This window comes from Zootermopsis nevadensis, unplaced genomic scaffold (assembly GCF_977971745.1).
Source record: "Zootermopsis nevadensis isolate Lab colony 2312 unplaced genomic scaffold, Znev_1.0 Znev_ptg000028l, whole genome shotgun sequence".
Classification (NCBI taxonomy): Eukaryota; Metazoa; Arthropoda; class Insecta; order Blattodea; family Termopsidae; genus Zootermopsis; species Zootermopsis nevadensis.
Window position 1 is genome coordinate 8,782,235 of NW_028259160.1, and position 17,115 is coordinate 8,799,349.

General features: G+C 40.0%; 1 protein-coding gene and 1 long non-coding RNA gene across 10 annotated transcripts in view; one reads left to right on the plus strand and one right to left on the minus strand.

Moving 5' to 3' along the window:
* Window positions 1-13,276, minus strand: part of LOC110832337 (uncharacterized) — a 66,303-nt gene extending 53,027 nt beyond the window's left edge. For 2 of the 4 annotated variants that reach the window (XM_087357510.1, XM_087357508.1), the window contains exon 1: window positions 13,134-13,261. The gene's annotated coding sequence lies outside the window, so the exon portion shown is untranslated. Of the gene's footprint in view, window positions 1-13,133 lie in introns of all 4 variants that reach the window. The other 2 variants (XM_087357511.1, XM_022069248.2) reach the window with 2 other exon arrangements.
* LOC110832338 (uncharacterized) overlaps window positions 1-13,391 on the plus strand; it is a 136,384-nt gene extending 122,993 nt beyond the window's left edge. For 5 of the 6 annotated variants that reach the window (XR_015537485.1, XR_015537486.1, XR_015537492.1 and 2 more), the window contains one exon: window positions 13,140-13,391. This is a non-coding gene — a long non-coding RNA (uncharacterized LOC110832338). The remainder of the gene's footprint in view (window positions 1-13,139) is intronic. The other variant, XR_015537489.1, reaches the window with a different exon arrangement.
* Window positions 13,392-17,115: the final 3,724 nt, after the last annotated feature.

Here is a 17,115-nt window from a genome sequence, read left to right on the forward strand (position 1 = left end):
ATGTTACAAGACTCTGGTAATGTGGTGTTCGGTTACTTCAGAATAACTCTTAGAGCGCAGTGGCAGCTGTGTACCACCTGCTTTAACATGCAGAAACAACTGTTAAATGTTATTTACACTAATTTCGTGCTTCAAATAATTACTAATGAACGTCCGGAATGTAGTGCAGGGAGAATTCAAGAATCTTGCATCTTCTGACAGACAATTTTGTATACAGTCCTCGTTTTTACGAAAGGAGCGCTTTGTTGTTGTAAATTTCCTGTCAGCTTCTTTTTCCTTTTCAGCTGTTTTAGATTAGGGATCCCTTCCCCCCGACCTTTCCAATTAAAAATTAATTCCGAAATGTTGAATTCTTAGACATTTTGTACGGGCTTGGTTGTGGGCGTTGTGTATAAGTTAGGCCAATAAATGACCAAATCATGTGCAATAATGCTTTAAACATTGAGCCTGAAAACAAGTTTATTGAGAAGAACAAATAATAACTGCATCGTGTTGAACAAACGAATAGTGAGTGCTTGATGACGTAGTTAAATGATACAGTACAGACATATGAATAGCGTTAGCTGATGTTAGTGATGGCACAACTCAATTACGAGATGTGATGTCATCACTGAATTCTTTCAGAGGAATCTACGAAGGGCAAGACGACCGTTGAAGACCTGCATGAATGGCTGTCGTGAGATCGGTAAAGCATGTGGATCACTTAATCTGACAAGTGAAAACCTAGATCTTTTCAGAACGAAACGAGATTAATAAGTGAAAAATCTCTTCGTAGACAAGTAATTCTGTTTTTAAATTGCATAATTCACTAAGATGCACCATGCTCGCTCTTTCAGTATGAATAATGTTGTAATTGCAGTTTCAAAACTAGTGAATTTCATACCAGCAGAAGACATGAACCACAATAATATAAAGCCCATTCATAACTATTTGTACCACCTGCTTTAACAGTCATCAACTCTGCATTTTTCTCACAAATTGCATTTATAAATTTCATGTCATTCACAGATAAAACAGCGATTATTTCAGTAAACAGCATCAAACGACTGAGATCTGTAATTGCAACTAGCCGTGTTTACGTTGAGGTGCAGATTGAATTTTGAAAAAAAAAATTAGAGGAGAAGACAGCTATTTTCAGACTCACGGCCATGAAAACCTCAAATTCTGCTTAATTAGAGGAGTTCTTGCATCAAGGTGCGAGTGCTAAACATGTTGATGTGCCATCATTATAGCGTTCGATGGTCTAGTCTAAGTAAACTCCTGAAAAGCGTATGGGACTTACAGGACGATAAGGTAGGGTAGGGCTTGCCTGATGGGAAAATGCTAATGCCTGACATACTTAAGCTTAAAAAATACACGAACTGAACTTCCACTCGACTGAGCGAAATAGCGTCCTTATTTTATATTTCTGTTTAACACAACACTCCAGTTAATATTTAGTTATGGTAACAGTGTGATCATCTAATTTTATGATAATTGTGTTCAACATTTCAAACCAAGTATATCTTGACATGTTATGTTATAAAGATTTTTTCCCTCCTTTTTATTGCCCAAAAGTTAAAAACGTAATATTTCTTCTCTCCCATACTTAGTAATGTTCTCAAAAACTATAAGAAATAGCAACTGACTTGTCATTACATGTCGATGTTATGAACTATCTAGATAAACATCAGCGTGATTTTTCAGGGGAGGTAAACTTTTGCGTTACTTATTTAAATGGTATAGAATTTGCAATCAAAGTAATTTCGTTTTCGAAACAAGTTAAAATGTGCGCATTTTTCTACTTTACAAAGCAGGGGACACAAATGAATTCCGATGCAGCCGATAAGTACAGTGACATTCGTCGCAAACTAAATGTTGTCTATTTCAAGATAAAAGACAGCAGACAATTAAATTAGATTGTTAATTTAAGTCCTCATCAAGCCTGAAAAGGTTCCAGGTAAATTTTAGTTGGAACTGACAGATATGAAGAATATTCCTACAGAACTAAACAGAAATTGGAAAACGTGAAGCGTGCCGGTTGACGAAAGTAGATGGATGTTTAACGACCATGTATCAATCATACGTCGAGCGACATGTTTGTGAACTGTAAAGGACGAGGAGATTACTATCTTGTCACAAGAGTCAGTGCAGCCAAAAGGGAGAAACACAGAGCGCACGTCAGAGCGAAATATTTGCAACAGGAAGTTTATGACGTATAAATGCAGGTTCTTATTTCCCAGTTGCATAATGCGCATTAAGCATGCAAGATTAGGTCTGCAGTTACCGTAACAAGCTGTAGGAACCCGTCTGACAGCAGCCGAGACTTCTGTTCTCTGTCAAGATTCAAAATGATTAAGAATCATCTTTCAATCTGCACTGACATATTTGTGCACGTGTATGTCCAGCGCTGGGGTATCGATTTAAAGATAGACTTCGAGGTATCGGTAGTCCCTGCCTACAGTAATAATAATAGAACAAGGAGACCACGCAAAATGCACACAGTCCAGTACTTACAAATGTGATTTAAAATGAATTCAGCTTCTACATGGAGTAAAGTAGCTACTTTTTGAGGTGGTACTCTTAGATGATTAAAAAAAATCCTCATTGTATGAAATGCGCTCATGACTATGTTCAGAAGAGACCCCAACTGAACTCTAACCTGAACCAGTTGAATTAGTCCATACCCTCAATTTCTATGCGCTTCCTACAAGCTCATAATTTTGAGCACTTCGTCTTACCACGGTTTATGCTTCTTTACCTCGTAATAACCCACATTAATAATTTCTTGAGAAGATTGCAAATTAGGAAGATCCTCATTATGTTACTTCTTCCACCTTTCTATCAGTCTTAGGTCAATGTATTAATTCAAAATATTAATAAATCTGATTGTCCGTGTACTGTCATATCTTTCAACTCCTGAAGTCTTAGTCACATGTCCATAGAAACAGGTGATCACGTACTTGTATAATTCGATTTTAAGCCATAAAGACAAATGATAATAGTCGGTAGAAAAGTGCTAAGTAGTTTTTACTAAATGGAGAAACTATTAACCCATAAGGCGTTCTGAACATGTATACATGTATGCAATCTTTTTTGTCGATAATTTTCATTCAGTCGATTACGTACAAATGTTACACTCAGAGCGCTGTATTTATAGTTAGAGCTCTTTTGAATCGTCTGAGCCATTTTTAAATGTCAGTGTGATATTTCTAAGGTCTGAGGCGTTGGAAAACTTTTACGGTGCAATAGGGCTTAGGAAAATATTTAAGACCAAATATGTAGGTTAAGTGCCTTCTTATTTATTTATTTATTTACTTACTTACCACATGAACTAAAGTTTTAAACAGAACGTATCATCATATTTCTCAGAAACAGTTTATACTTAAATTCTAGAAACTGTTCCGGATACTCTTTTCGATGAGGTAAGCTTCTTTAAGCATCTCGTCATGAAGGCGTGTACGGAATATAGGCAAAACTCCACTCATTCGTAACCACGGTTCCAGATGGCGGTGGTGGCGTCACTTTTACGGTTCGGTCCTTCTACCCCCGGGGATGTACTAAATAGAAGGAAAACTGGGTGATTTGCAAGAAATTGTTGAAATTTAAACATCTATGAATTGTTTTTCATCTTTCCTTATTTTGTAAGGTCAAAGACCACATGACCCAGTCACGCTTGCATGGTCCAGCAACGCAACAATATGCGTCACCTGCGCTGGGGTGAACGTCCTCTTAGCTGCAGGCTGCAGTTTCCTGTTTGTTGTTCGGGTCGTCGTGCAGTGTTTGCATACACGTGCAATTTCTGGTTAACGCTCTCTAGTAGAGGTCGGAAACGTTGCCCTGCAGTGTCCCACTTTCTGATTCTTTTAAAATGTAGGTCCAACAATATACGTACACGTATTGTTACGCAAAACTTATAGTCTGCATTCTGGTCCAAGCCCTTCTTTTATGATTCTGTTACCAGTTAAAGGAAAACTATTGTTGATTACGGAGAGAGTGCATTTTGATTATTTTACAAGATTAAACAACTCGGCAATGTGTAATGATAGTTTGAAGTAATGCAAATTGTAATAAGCAAGCCACTTCTCTCACTGAAGAATTGAGGGAAATATTTGCACAGAAAGTTATTGTCGCGAATATGGATATTCTAGATTTGCACATGACACTTTCTTCTGGGTTCTGACAATCGTGCCATTTAAACGCTGCCATAAATTATGCACATTAAAACACATTTTTTCTGCGTAAAACATGGGCTTTTGGATGGACAGAAGTGGACCCGAAGTAAATCCGAACGTCAGACGCACAGTTATGCTGATTCCGAACGAACTGTTTTGGGTGAGGGGCATATCATGGCCATTTCAAAGTATTGTCCAGGTGTTGGTCTATAGAAAAACTTAGCACGAAAATTCTGATAGAGAAAGCCAATTCTCATCTGGCATTCTAACCTAAATGCATTCACACTGGTAAAACCCAGACCCAAACCGCTCGATAGGTCATGGAAAGCGCCAGCCCAAAAAATACCAGGACCGTCGCCTGGGATTCGAACAAGGGACAGCCAAAATGGGCTCCTCTTTTATCACGTTACCACTGATAAAATCCATCACGTGAGGCACTGATTATAGCTGCTCTATTGATAAATTCTAACTCGGAAATCTTCATCATTATTCATACACGTGCGATCAGGCCAAAAGCAGTGTTCCGCACGTGTCAGGCCTCCAACAGGCAGCAACCTCACTCCGCCTCCAAGCACACGGACCTGGCACCAGGACCTTGTCTCTTGAACGAAATTTCTCATCTTTACAAAGATTTTAGCATTCCTTCATACTTGCTGGACAGGGTCACGTGTTTTGGCCGTAAAGTCAGTACGACAGGTGATAGGCCTAGGCCTGAAGCCAAGTGCAGTAATGGCTTCTGGCGGTGTTCCTCTTTTCTGTAGGAGTGAAAGTGCAGAAGACCCCCATAAAGTAACACACCCTCCTCACACACGTGCCGCTAAGGCATGAAGAAACAGCCGCCGATCAATTTACGTGACGACACGCTCGCTCTACGGTCAAGTGAAGTTCTGACTGCTTCCTTTCCCAGGGTGAGCGGCAGGTCGCAGCGGTGACGCTCTAGACTCGTGTTCAGGATGCAACCTTTACGTATCCCAACTGCATCATGCATAGCCCGTCCTAGCAAGCTTTCTGTGGTTTTCATCAATCCCTTCAGGCGAATGTAAATAGGGTACTTCCGCCTCATTCCAAATCCTTACCTTGTTACCAAATATTCATTTTCCATATCATTCGACGTCATTACATCTCTGTAATTCGTTTATCCTTAAGCGAGACGTAATTTTTCTATATTTTTTGCAATGAAAATCTGATATTCGTTCATCTGCTCAATAAATTTCCCGTATTTTGGGGAACTATAAGACACATTACCGTCTTCACTAAAGCCCGCCGTCGTGATACAGTGGAATCCAGTCTATACCCTCAGATCCTATTTCTTTAACAACTGTTCATCCCGTCTATGCCTGGGTCTCCCATGTGGTCTGTTCCATTGAGTTTTTCGACGAAAGTTGTGCATGAATTTCTCATCTCACCGAAGCATTCGGCGTTTTCCGTACCTCTCATTTTTCCTGATGTGTTAATCGGAAGACTATAAAATCTGAGCCTAGATTTTTCACAACCGCGTCGCCATGTCTGTACTCAAATTTTCAACACACACAAAAATTTTAGTTAGAAGTTGGTAGACATGCTTCAGTCTGTCCCCGTACTAAGTTTCGCATGCCTGTCTGTAATGGTTCACTAATTAATCTCGCTGTCAAACGTAAAACTAAACACAGATTTCGCGAGGAAGCCAAATCAGCCGGTTACCTTCTAAAACAAGTTAACAGAAGTGGTAACTCCCTTTAAATCTATTCCTGCACAACACTGTAGGCCCTTGTATTAAGAAGCCTTACTGGCTCTACCTTGACAGAAGTTCACGCGACCGTAATTTGATAGGTCCTATAATGACGGCAAGGAATTAAAAACATTCAAAGGTTAGATGACCTGCATGGTATGATATTCATGCTGATTCATAAAAATCCGTCAGTTGAGTCAACGTAATGGGGTGGGGTTCCAGACGTGCGCGCGCATACATAATTATTTAATACATATATCTTTATGTATAAAATAGAAAAAGAAGGTAACCTCAAAATTGATAAAAATGGCTGTCTCATCGCCTGATGATGGAGGCAGCAAGGACCTCTGAAACGTCGGTAAACTTCTGTCAGACTGCACGGCGCTACAACCCAGAAGACAGCCACTTCGTACTCACCGCCGTCGGAACCTCAAATCCCTCCTAAAGATTGTTCTTAATACTTAGGCTTCTTTGTTCATTCACATTTCCATCGAAATCATAAACGCTGTTTAATTACAGAAAGAAGATGTTTGGTGCTTGGCATCTGTGTAACGTTGTGGCGTAAATTCGGATCCAGAACAATGGAACCAAGAATCACGCATTTGTTTCGTAGCCAGGTATAAACAGTGTCTGCAAATCCTAAACTCTGACGTTTATTTGCTTGTTACGTCTGTGAGCTTATAGTAGCTCAGTCAATGCCAGACTTCAGAATGTTGTTTGCCCTTCAAAATCTGTTGTTCCCAGAGGATTTCCCAACCATCTCCATGGATCTGATTTGCTCTGCTAGCTTTGATTCGAGTCCCTTTGTTGTGACAACAGGAACCTGGCATTTACATTAAGTTATCTCTAACTCTAGACATGTAATTTTTATCTTCACTCTGTGAAACTCAGCGTAATAGAGACGTCCTTGAAAAGCTAATAGTTGTTCATTCTGTAAAAAAATTCCCACCTTAGATAAACCCAGCTGAATCCAGTCACCACCCTCATACACTATTTTCAAGATAAATTTTAATATCGGCCTGATCCTGCCATTTACATCCATGTCTTCCAAGTGGTCTCTTCCCATCGGGTTTCCCAGCTATTTTTCCCCATAACACAAAATTTAATAACCTAATCATAATGCGCCACGGTGGTCTACAGGTTAGAACGCTGGCCTTTAATCCTGGGGTCTCGGGTTTGATTCCCGGCGGTACCCGAATTTATAACTTGTGTTGGGCAAGGCCGTGGTCTAGGCAACACGGAGTTTTCCTCCGGGGGCTTCCCCGGTCTCTCCGTGGCATCCCAACAATTACTCCATTCACACACACAGAAGAAGGCAATGGCAAACCACTTGTGGATCATCTGCCAAGAACGGATATGAACAGGTCCCAGTCCGAGAAAAGGATGGAATGATCCTGTTCATATGGACCTGTCGTCAGACAGAACACTAAATAAAATAATAATCATAATGATTCTCATTACTAGTAGCATTTTCAGTTGGAAATAACTGGGAAGAATATACCCTGGAAATTTTTGCAAAAAAAAGTCAAAATCCTTTATAAATGGCTTTCAAGATTTGGGATTGACAGCATGCTATTACTGAAGAAAATAATATGACAATGAAACCTCAATGGCCTGACCTTTATACAGATTTTGATTAAAATTTTCAAATTGTTTAAAATCTTGCTACAGATAGAGAAGTACAGAATCAGATGCCACAAACCTATGTTTGCTTATAGAAAAGGAAACTAGGTTAAACATGCCGCTTGGTAAGTAACGTTCTGTGCATACAAAGTTTTATAGGGACGTAAAAAGTTTGACTGAATGACTGAATGCTGAAGTAACGGTTCATCCTATCAATGTATGAATGTGGCTGAGAAACTCTCTCGGGGAAGTCGTTTACACTTTTAGCGCCTCGTGTTACTCTGAACTCCGAGCAGCGTTGTCCCCCACACACGTGAATTGGCGTGATTTTATTTTTCTGGAAGATTCTTTCAAAACTGTGCTCTTGCGAACAACGCTGTCATCCAGCTTTACATAACAGTCTGGTGCAGAACGATGCGTTGAAATCAACACGAAAATGAAAATATTTGACAAATATAGTTCCAGATAAAGTAGTTCTTTGCTACGAAATACAAATACAACACGGGAAATTATTTATATGTTGGAATGTTAAATTTAGTATAACAAACGGCGATTTAACACAAGCATATTTGTCATTCAATAAAAACATGAACGTTTTGATGTTTCAAGTTCTCTCAGCGGCAAGAATGAAGATACTTCCGGGATCTTTCGCTCTGCAGTTTGGAAGAAATCAACCATCATATCAGACGTGGTTATTGCCTCCATCATCAGAGCAATGATGGAGGCAGGAAGCGCCTCTGAAACGTCGTCTATTTCTACCAGACTACGCGGCGTAACATCCGAGAAGTCATTTGTCTTATTATGACGTCTGGAGGGTTTGTCTACAATTGATTCTATACACTGCATTAAAAATTGATGTTACGATCAAGAAGTAATGATGTTGGCCATGTCAGTTCGTATCGGCTCCTGGATTCATGCCACAAAGAAAAATTAAGTTTCATGTGGCAAGCATAAGCTACTGTTCGTCAACTCATATGAAAACATGTTAATTAAATTACATCTTCTCAAATAATTAGGCTACCATCTCATATCGAATGACGCAGTTTGTACTGGGTCTCTGCAGTTCACGTGGCTGTCTCTCGAATCCTAGAAAATGTTAAGACACATTTCGTCTTCATGCGTGTAGCAGCACAACCCTCATACCGAGTTTCAAGTATAATACAGAGCTAAAGCAGGTGAGATTCTGTTGCCTGTCGTCGTATATGGACATGCGATTAATTTAAAACAATGTTCAGACACTTCCTTGTAAATCTGTTAGTTACGCTTGTGAACATAAAGAACTTGTAACAATTCTGACTCTCAGTTATTTTGGTATATGTGGGTCAGTGAGATAAGTATTTTTACATAATTTATTTCGGGATTATAGGGACCGACTGGGTGGAGGAATCACGTTGAAAATCCTTGATCACGCAACTTTTTTGACTGTTTGTTGTTTTCGAAATTGGGTCGTCCTACCATCGGCGCATAGAAGACACGTGTCAGAACTTCGTACCTGCAACTAATAATACTTTAACAACTCTATTTAAATGGCGCTGTTTTGTGAAACGTTTATGCTTCCAACTTGGCCAATGCCAGATGTTCACATGCCAATTGCAAGGGTGTGGCTCATTCGCAGTTCGCGTCGTGTAACTGGCAATGCTGTCTCTATGTATGTCTGATTCATTCATTATCTTAAGGCAGGGGTTGGCAACGTGAGGCTCGCAACCTTTCTGTGCGGGAATCAGCAAATACGAGAAGAAGGGCAGAAATGTTCTGCTGCCGAAGAACTAATATAAATACAAAGACATGATCTGATCACAAAAAGAAGAATTTCAACAAAACAAATAATATTCTGTTCACAGAATCAGTACAATTTCTATCAGAAGTTTAATTTCGATAAAGAATGTGAGACTTCTATTTCATTAGACTTGCGTTAAATAGGTTTGAATATATTCTAACATCAGTTTAAAATCAAAGTAATCCTTTTAATTTATTTTTAAAATTGCTTTAATAATTATAGAATACGTGGGATATAATCTAATATCATTCTAAATAAACAAACAAAATTTCTGAAGCTAATACGAGTTCCATTTTGAATTAACTCCTTCTGTAAAACATAGTTGTAAAGAGCGATTTTGGGTGGATCAATGAATGTTTGTTTCGTGGATTTGTAAAAACACGTTCAGAAATTTAAGTACGAAGGTAGAGTGTCACTACGGCTTGATGACAGTGAAGCCACACAAGTTAGGAAGCTATCAGATTCTGAAAAGACAAGGACATGGAGCTGATAAAACTTCCTCCCCACAGCACGCGTTGTTGCAGTTTTTCGACTCAACACGGGAAGCCCCTCAAGGCACAATATCACAGATGTGTTACGGAATGGATGCACACAACTCGAACTTAACCTAACCTGACATGACATGCTATAACTCCCCTCACTCACACTCACTCTGTTTTGCAGGATGTTTTCTGAAAAGTCGATTGTGCACTCACCTTGTCAAAGAATTGCCAACTTTCTTTGTGGAACCCGAAGGTTAATCGCCGTGTTCACAAAAGCTAGCCACCGGACTCTATCCTGAGCTAGCTTCATCCAGTTCGTTCCATCGATTCCTGTTTCCCTAAGGTCCATATTAACGTTATCCTCCCACCTACGCCTAAGTCTTCCCAGCGGTCTCTTCCCTTCAGACCTCCCAACCAGTACCTTGTCAACACCCCGCCTCTTCCTCTTCGCCCACCGCATCCTCCTCGATTTAATCATCCTGACGATATCAGGTGAGGAGTACAGGCCTTGAAGCTCATTATGCAATTTTCTGCATGATCCGTCTCCCTCCTTTTTACGTCCGAATATCTTCTTCAACTCTGTTCTCAAAGACCCCCAATCTATTCTTCCCTCAAAGTAAGAGGCCAAGTTTCAAACAAATGGCAAAATTACACTTTTATATACTTTAATATTTAGTTTTTCTTTATATGAGACTTGACAAAAGATTTTCGACTGAATGATAGCAAACATTCCCTAAATTTAATATGTTCTTCATTTAGTCATGAATGTCATTCTGACTTGTTAGTCCCATCCCAAAGTATTTGAATTTTGTCACATATTCTAACGATTCATTAACTATCCTTATATTCTGGCTCTGTCTTGAATTCTGATGCCGAGTCATGTTCATATACTTTGTCTTTTCTGCATTAATTTCTAGACCAGACATGCGGTAACTTATCAATAAAATATAGCACAATATTGATTTTCTTCAAAAAGACTGTGAGGTCGGGTATTAAATATTATATCGTGTGCTCAGACATCGTTGAAGATAGAAATGAAAAAGTATGTCACGTCATCAGTGAGGTCTTTATCTCTCGTATTTGGAAACAAACTTTGTCTATGGCATTGCACGTTTCTTGGAATATTTTACAAGTCATACTTACGACATTCTTCTGCTGACTTGGCCAAATATATGCTAACTAGCATAGCGTATAAACCGTCAAAGTTGGCGGTAATGAAACCTTTTGGGGTCAAAAAGTAAAACAGTTTACTCTGGCATTATCACCATCTTCAGGTGTGAAACAAACCGATTCCAGATCACTGCCGGCGGCAAGTGAAATGGGCTCTAAGAGATTTTGTAAACCCTTTCCATGCTGCGAAGTCCCGGCTACTACTGCACTGAAGATACTCTATTTTATGTTTGAGGGTATGAACATCGTCCTGATGATGAAGGCAGCAAGGACCTCTGAAACGTCGGTAAACTTATACCAGACGGCCATCTTAAGTAGTTATGGTTTTAATAAAGGAAGATTATAAACGATCATGGAAATATACAAACAAATGAAGACATGGATTTTGTCAGCTTCAAAACGGTTGAGTACTTCTTAATGTCGGTCTGTTATTACAACAGTTAACATCCTAAAGATGTTCCCGACACATTTCGGCATTGAATTTTCTTTATAAACAAATCTGTTTGCTATACTGAATTTTGTTTGATCAATGAACTTTCGGAGTTATCACCACGCATAGGCTTAACGATAGTACTGCTGTTATAGACATCTTCACAGTACCTGCCAGGGGTGTGAACACAGTGTATATATTTGTGATAATTTTGCGTCCAAAACTTCCAAAACACTGTATGTTCTGATCGAAACAGGCTTACAATGTATGAGTTCACCCAACAGGGTGGTGTAGCGGGAGAGCCCTGCACTAAACGTCAGAGGTTGTCTGTTCGAATCTCGGCCGAGTTAACTGTCTGTCATAATTTGAGTGTTTTCTCTCAGTCTCTCCTGATAAATGTAGTGATATTTTAAAGCCATGGAACACATTGTACAGTTCACAGGATCTTATGGGTTAAACGATTCTGTTTGTTGAACAGTGGGTACTGAAATTTACTTGTTATTCCCTCCTGTAAAGCATCGACTGCCTAAAAATCGAATCGATTTCCTGATGTGGGAAGGAAAACGCAAGGGTGTCGCTTGTGAAAATTAATAACAACGGAAATGGAGAATCGCTATAGTCTTATAATTAAACGAACAACTCTTTTAGCTTCTGAGACACTGGACATTTCTGTAAACTTGTGATCAGGCTGTTTCTTGCTTTTCTTAGTAGATTTGTGAGCGTACAAATACACCTGTGTTGAAACCATTTGTTTCACAACCAATAAGGCTGGAATAACGGCAGCACTGTAAGGATTCGAAAGGAGGGCGTGATATCCTGGTGAATACCTGATTAATACCTCGAACACTCCTTCACAATCATTCGGTAGCTATTCATTTGTGAAATTGACATCTTATTTAACTCTGAATAACTCCCAGAGTAGAAACAACGTCATTAAATAACCCAAATGGTCACTAAATCCTGTCTAATCGGTTATTAAAGGAGTTCATGATCCAGGGTCGTCTGCGTTGTATGTGGACGGACACAGGCTTAAAATTTACTTCTTTAGACAGTATTTCTTGCAAAATTATTTTGCGAGTGGAACGACATTATATAATTTTTGAATAAGTTATCGTACTCTGTAAACTAATTCCGAAAAAATAGCATTCATTGCCACCAACATAATTCCACACTATTGAACTAACTACTAACTAACGCCATCTAATTTACCTAAATCCGACATTATACAAATCCTATGATGTGTAATGTGAATTAAGAGTCTAAGACACTTCTGTTACCTAACTCTAGGATGATCTAAAAACATTATTGCCACTTTCAAAATGAATTAGAAGACATACCGTACTAACAGATAACTCGAGTCCAGGAAAAACTGGTCTATTAACCCGGAAAAATGTTGCAACTTTTTTCAACGTACCACTTCCTGTGGGATTCAGTAATCCTGTATTTTCCTCATAGATTGTATTTATGGGTTTTGAGTATTTTAATAGACAGCAATTATTTTCTTAAACAGTCGCTTTTCTTGTGAACAAACCTTTTTTATTTAATGAAGTAAATGAATTCTCAAATACTATTTAGATGAGTATGGTAATGTGTTTCTTTTTCTTTCCTGTAGCAACCATCATGATTCAAAAAATATGGAAGCAGTTATGACTTCTAACACGAGTCTGATACTGCACCAACAATTGACAGTTGTGAAATAAATTAATAACTTTTACGTGACCTACAATATTGTTCAAAAATATAACAAAACAATTATGGAAGTACAAAACGTAAATGTAATGTTACGTACTTACAGGAAGCTGGGCCAGGATCGTCGCGTGACGGAAACGCAGTGCAGTAACGAGAGAGGATCACTGCGCGCCAAGACTGCCAGCGCTGTACTACAGCACGAGACTAGTTCTTTCTCGGACCCACGTGCTGTTCGCTGTTGCCGCCTGTCAGGCAACACCCGCTCAGCGCACCTAGCAATGGGCTGAACAGGTGAGCGGCACACTGCCTAAGTATTGACAGATGACACGTTCCTCGTAGTAGTAAGTCAGGACTGTCTCTGCAGCCGTAGTTTCAATTCAAACTTGTATTATTTGATATTGCCTTCTAAAAATGAATTAATAATATCGTATAATTTCATCAAATTATTACATAGCTCATTCAGTACGGTGACTAGGCAGCAGGGTGTACGAGCAGGGTTCAATTACCGGTAAGGTAAGATTTTATCTGAAGATTTCTGTCTTCTGGGTTGTTGCTGCCCTGATGACGGAGGCAGTATGACCTCTGAAACGTTGGTAAACATCGACCATACTACACAGCGCAACAACCCAGAAGACAGAAATCTTCATACTAAGAATCGCCCTGATGACGGAGGCAGTATAACCTCTGAAACGTTGGTAAACATCGACCAGACTACACAGCGCAACAACCCAGAAGACAGAAATCGTCATACTAAGAATCGCCCTGATGACGGAGGCAGTATAACCTCTGAAACGTTGGTAAACATCGACCAGACTACACAGCGCAACAACCCAGAAGACAGAAATCTTCATACACACCGCCCTGATGAAGGAGGCAGTATGACCTCTGAAACGTTGGTTAACTTCGACCAGACTACACAGCGCAACAACCCAGAAGACAGAAATCTTCATACACACCGCTGTGAAAACCTAAAATCTTACAAGAATTAATATTTTTGCCTCCGCGTCCAAATCTGCCCTGGATCCACCCACCCTCTCATCCAGTGGGTACCAGGAGCATTTTGTTAAGAATAAACCGACCGTAGCGTGATGCTATCCACTTACATCCGTATATCACCGAGGTTATCCACGAGTACATTGTTTGCCTGACAAAGATAATGCCTGAATGTCGTGATGTAGGTTCGTATTGAGTTCGAATACGGCCTTAGAGACAGGATAGGTCGCAGAGTAAAATTCTACGTCGCTGTAAGAGAAATATCGGACATCGTCGTAGATCTTGGCGTGTTTCGTGGAGGAAGTTAGGAGGATGGAGAAGTCCGTATAATGAAGAGCTTGATAATATGTACTCTTTACCAAATTATATTTTTATGGCCATCAAATGACGTAGGATGAGGCGGGGGGGGGGGGGAATATTTAGCAAACATTGGAGCAACCAGAAATGCCTACAAAATTTTAGTCCGAAAACCTGGAAGGAAAATACCACTTGGGGGACATACATACGTGAGAGAATAATATTACAATGACGGTATATACTGGATTCAACAGGTTCCGAGAGGGATCAGGTGGAGATTTGTTGTGAACACGGTACTGAATCTTTAGGTTTTGTGACAGGCTGTAACATTCGTGACTAGCTAAGCGACTGTCATCATCTCAATAACTGTGCTCTATGGAGTTACTTAACTAGAAATAGCCTGATTAAAATAAGTGATACAAGACCAGAATGTTATCTGTCATTTTGTGAGAGCTGAAACTAGGTTTCTTACTTTAAAGAACGCACATGCGGTATGTATGGTTTTCAAACAGATATTACAGAAATAAGGTGTGAGAATGTAGGCCTATACTGGAGCCACCTTCGGGTTCAATGTAAGGCGCTAAATTTGTTGACTGGATAACCGACTATCATTTTCTCAAGACGGATTCTGCTCCGAAGAGTTAGTTCAGTTTTTCTATCTATGAATTGGCCTCTGTTCTCTCTGTCTTGCGGCTTAGAACCTAGTTAAAATTTTCTCTGGCATCCTTCCTCCTTCCTTTCCGAGAACACATTCTTTCGTTTTATCTGTGTGTGAATATGTGCTATATATGTTTGTGGATTTATCTTAAGTGAACTTCAGAGGCCGCATTCGGTGTCTCGTACTTATTTCACAACTCATTCATAATGGTCCCCGTATGTTTAGTTTAGCGATGTCACGACCTTTGCACTTAACATGAGGTCGTGAAACAAAACCAAAAGAATCACCGTGAAAAAAACAACTGACACGCGACATAATCGTAGATCGCGTAAAGATCAACTTATATTTGAAACATTTTCTGTGTACTCGATACGCCTCTTTTCAAACTACGAACAGAAAGATACCAGTATCTATTTAATTCCGATTGTGTATGGTGCAGTGCATGTAGTTTGATCAAGTCTTCATCTGCAGTAAAAAGAACACATTTTAATTCCATTGGTGTAGGGGCCTACTATCCACCTTTTTTGTTTTTACCATTGTAATGTCTACTTTTGAGCCGGGGTAGCACAGTCAGTATAGTGAATGGCTACAGACTGGACGACCGGGGTTCGATCCCCGACGGTGACAGAGGATTTTCCCTCTAGTCTTTGCGTCCAGGCCGGCTCTGGGGCCTACCTAGTCTCCTGTCCGATGGGGAATGGGGGTAAAACGCGGCCGGGCGTGATGCTGACCACTCACCCCCGTGCCGAGGTCAAGAATAAGTTCGAGCTATAACACCTCCCCCCCAAGCGTCTACATGGCGTATAGTGGGACGGCTTTTTATGTATATTTTGACAATTTAGGAGGAAGATAGCTGTCTTCTGGCTTGCAGCGTAATGTGGTCTGGTACCTACCTTTCAGATGGAGGATGGAGGCAGCAGGCACCTCCGAAACGTCAGTAAACTTATACCAGACTACACGGAGCTACAACCCAGAAGTCAGTTATCATAATTTTAAGATAAATTTATTCTCGTGTGCTAAAGCAGCCGGCCAGGAAAATTCATGGAGGAGTGGAGGTAAAGCTCCATGCATTTCTGATCTCGGAGATGGTGAGAGGTCAGTTTCGCATTATCCCGAGACAGTCCTAGCGATCACATGATAGGAGGCTGCAAAGGTTCTGGAGCTCGGCTGGGTACAGTGATGGCAGAGAGAAAAATCGGTTTCTCACTGGGAATTGTGCCTCGATTTTCAGTTCGTCGGCAGTCACTTTACTGTCTGCGATATACCTGTTTGTAAAACGTTTATAGATGTCTGTGCCCTAAATAGTGTTATACTGAACTTCGCTTAGGACAAATCGAATTTCTTGAAGACAGTGTTTTGCATACTTCTGATTCAGGTGAATAACACGGTACGTATTCAGATGGCTAGCACTAGTAGTGCCTTTAGTACCAAACCTAATGCTCTGTCAGGCTTACATATGGTCCAGTATTCTAGTCATTTCTCATTCATGGTCATGCAACGTGTGTATTTAAGGGACCATTCCATTTCAGCGTCGAACATTCGCTTCCTGTATTAATTATGCTGTCAACTCACCGCTGGGTTCACTAGCCCCACGCAGATCGTTTGACACCTGTCGCTTGCACGGGGTTAAGACGGTTGTGCAGGTTTGCTTTCTTTTTCTCCTGAAAAAATCTCTTTCGGAGGTTCCGAGTTGACCTAGTCTCCCAATTGGCCTGTATGGGATGTTGTAGAAAAGGTTATTTTTGACGAGTTTCGAAAAACGTTCAAAACGTAATTTAATGTCCATCCGTTTGCGTGTAACAGGATTTAGTAGATCTACAATAAATTTTGAGGGGTCAGTTTGTTTTTGGACTTGGAATCCGAGCGTTCGTATAATTTCCACAACTCGCCATCGGTTCCGTGTCCTGAGCCAGATGTCCAATTCACACCGCTCCACTCCGTTTCCTTAAGATTTATTTTAATATTATACTCTCATCTACGCTTACATCTTACGAGTGGTCTCTTTTCTCCAGGTTTCCAACCACAATTTTGTATGCATGTCTTATCTCCATTATGTCACATTCTCCTCTTTTATCATTTCCCTTCATTTGATAATTCTAATAATATTTGGTAAAGAATACAAATTACGAAGTTT